Source organism: Bison bison, unplaced genomic scaffold, assembly GCF_000754665.1.
Source record: "Bison bison bison isolate TAMUID 2011002044 unplaced genomic scaffold, Bison_UMD1.0 scf7180017864355, whole genome shotgun sequence".
NCBI classification, from domain to species: Eukaryota; Metazoa; Chordata; class Mammalia; order Artiodactyla; family Bovidae; genus Bison; species Bison bison.
Genome location: NW_011494927.1, coordinates 198,484 through 202,245, shown reverse-complemented (window position 1 = coordinate 202,245; position 3,762 = coordinate 198,484). Strand labels below are relative to the sequence as shown.

General features: G+C 33.5%; 1 pseudogene; it reads left to right on the top strand.

Annotated features, from left to right (window-relative positions):
• The window catches only part of LOC104999600, a 19,519-nt pseudogene that overhangs the window by 14,538 nt on the left and 1,219 nt on the right, over positions 1-3,762 (top strand).

Sequence of the window (3,762 nt, the reverse complement as noted above, 5' to 3'; positions counted from 1 at the left end):
GTGACAAGAATACACAGAAGAACTGTACAAAAAAGGTCTTCATGACCCAGATAATCACGATGGTGTGATCACTGACCTAGAGCCAGACATCCTGATATGTGAAGTCAAGTGGGCCTTAGAAAGCATCACTATGAACAAAGCTAGTGGAGGTGATGGAATTCCAGTTGAGCTATTTCAAATTCTGAAAGATGATGCTGTGCAAATCTTGCACTCAAAATTTCTGTTCTTAGGTAACAAATAAATCATAATAAAAGCTGTCTACATCATTTTAGGCCTCTACATTTTATATATCCCTACAAAAACATAATCAAACAATATACTCTTGCTTTCATGGCCTCTGGCTAGGTAGAAAACCTAGTTTTCAAAGTTTTTCTACTATGCCTTTGTTATTGTTCAGTCACACTGTCATGTCTGACTCTTTACCACTCTATGGACTGCAGCATATCAGGCTTCTCTTCCCTCCATGATCTCCTGGAGTTTGTTCAAATTCATGTCCATTAAGTCGGTGATGCTATCTAACCATCTTGTCCTCTGCCAACCCCTTCTCCTTTTGCTTTCAATATTTCCCAGCATCAGAATAATCCAACTAAGCTAGAAGTTTCAGTTTGATTTTCTTTTTATTCGCTTGATAAAGCATTTGCCTTGTCATGTCCATTTGGAGAAGGAAACAGCAACCCACTCCAGTACTCTTGCCTGGAAAATCCCATGGATGGAGGAGCCTGGTAGGCTACAGTCCGTGGAGTCATGAAGAGTTGGACATGACTGAGCGACTTCAGTTTCAGTTTCATTTTCAGTTTCACTTTCATGCATTGGAGAAGGAAATGGCAACCCACTCCAGTGTTATTGCCTGGAGAATCCCAGGGACGAGGGAGCCTGGTGGACTGCCATCTATGGGGTCGCACAGAGTCGGACACGATTGAACGACTGAGGTGACTTAGTAGCAGCAGTATCATATCCATTAAAATATTGCTTTCCTCTCTCCTTCCAAAGCCCTCCCTCCTCTGAGTTTTATCTCTGGATTCTAGACTTTTTCACATCCAAGGGCCTATGTTCCTTCTACTTTCTTCTTATCATGGGCCCATATTACTGTAGGTGTTATGTACTTTTATTTATTTATATTTAAATACACATTAAAATTTCTGAAAGCATCATTCCTAATTTCTGGTTACCATGAGAAAACTGGTGTGATACACAGTGCTGATATGATTTCAGCTACTCAGAAAAGGAACTTAATGTTTAAAACAGTTGTGCAGTTGTTTTATAGGTAAATAAAAATTTGGAATTGATGTTTTTGGAAAATGAAAAATCCCTCTTGGAAAGCTAACACTCATAATCATAATGGAAGTAACCACTACAATTGAAGGTACTGCATACCTGCATCTTCCATATGTTTTGCACATACTGAATTATCCAACCTTCATAGCAACCCTGAAAAGTAGATTGCTTTATCATATATTTTCACAGCTGGAGAAAATGAAATGCATAGAATCAAGGAATTTGTTAAATATACACCCTCATAGGCAGCAGATGGAGTGTGAATCTAGGCAGTGTGGCCTCAGATTCTATGCTAACTCTCAGACCTGATTTAAAACCTGACTTTCTTCAGTTAAAGTTCATCTCTTTAAAAAATTCTGAATTTTTCACTGATCGATTTACTCTTAGGAATTTGTACTTTTCTCCCTGCAGATGGTTTCTACTCTTATAACACCAATCATATGATGACTTACATAATTAGTGATCTTATATCCAAGTACCTTAAAACTCATATTAAACTTTAAGGAACAGTGAGGATGTTTTCCACATTCCTCACAATAACTCCAGATAATTTCAATTAAGTATTTAAAATGAAAGATAATTATGAAATTAATTGAAGGTGAGTGGATACTGTATTACTATTTTAAAGTTTTTTCAAAATATAGACTACATTAAAATGGGAAAATTGACAGCTTGTATTTTATAAAAAGGAACAAAGTCGCAGAAGAAGAAAAGAAGCAAAGTCATAAAAGTGAAAATAGTAGAGACAGACTTACATAGTTCTTACTTACTATGAGCCACATCCTTCTTCATTTTATCTGCATAGTAAACATGATTATGTCTGAAGTGATTTTCCCAAGATCTTGCAACTAGTAAATAGTGAATCGGGGATTTGAACCCAGACAAACTGACTCCAGCAACTGTATTCTTTACCAAGAAATATCATTTTGCTAGATTAATATTAATTGTAAATAAAATACCAAGATTACAAAATATAAGATGACAAAAAATAAAGGATACTCAGGACAATATATTTTCATAAAAATGTGGTAAAAAATAAAATGTGGCTTGTAATATAATTTGCTATACACATAATAAAAATACATTTTTGCTAACCAAGAGAGATAATACAATAAGCTCTTTTTGCTTTGCTTGTATGTGCATTAATTTTTCTGCAATATTCTAAAACTTTATATATAATTATATCATTAAGTCAATAATTAAACTATGGAAATTATAGTAATATGTGAAAATTATTATAATAATTCTAAGTGAAAGTCAGAAACTACAATGATTATTTCAATCAAACTATATGTGATATTAACAAATATCTAAAATAGAAAAATTATATTCCTGTATATTGAAACTGCAGGATTTTTTTCAAACAATATTTTTAAGAAAGTTTTCTGGAAAATTTAGAGTAAAGAGAGACAGTAAGATCATATATTAGATTATACACATATAGGAAATTTTACAAGTCAAATCCATAGGCAGAAAGGCTCAGTACTTTAATGGGGTAAGTTCAGGAGTATAGTCAAGAGGGTAAATAGTAGTTTCCCAAACTACATAAACCTTAGTGTATTATCCACACATTTGTTATATTATGACTATCAGTGAAGCTGACATCTTGAACACAAGAGGCATAGGTAAAAATTGTCAAAGCATATTTCAACCAAGATTCCAATGGAGTCAGGTATAATAGACACAGAAATGAACCAAAGTAAGAATGGTTTCTTCAGCAGGGACTCTAATAATATTAGCAGTTAATATTGAAATAGTGCTATTTAGATTTTAGAGAACATAGAAAAGATATATAATGCCTGGAATATACATGTGTATATTGATGTCTATGTGGATACAAAGTCGTCTTTAAATTTTTAGGAAAACTCAGAATAAAATATGGCAAGTATTTGTACTCCATTTCTTGTCTGAAGGCTGAATTTGGAAATGTTAAAGTCATTTGCTAACGGAAAGTACTAGTTCTGGAGTTCACAATCTTGGTTGGAATAAAAATTTTAAAGGCCATTCATTCTGTATTCTCAAAATGCAAAAACTTTGATCCAAGGTAGCTAACTTCTGAATCAATAGATAGATCTGGGAGAGATTAGGACATGTACAGATTTCCAGAGATTCATATCAGTTTAAAGACATTTGGAACAAACAGAGCGTGAAACAAAAACTAGGACTTCAGAATTCAGTCCACTTATCTTCCCGAGATGTCTATTCTTTTCTTCTTTCTGCAGACTAAACCTTTGTCAACTACATCTTATCTACAGTCATTATCATGTCAGTGAATAAGAGTGTGACTGAATTCATTCTCTGTGGCTTGACACAGGATGCAGGAAAGCAGAAAGTGATATTTGGAGTCTTCTTCTTCTTTTTTTTTTTTGAACTGAATATACAGGCTATATTTTCTTTTTTTTAAATTTAAATTTATTTATTTTAATTGGAGGCTAATTACTTTACAATATTGTATTGGTTTTGCCATACATCAACATGAATCCGCCA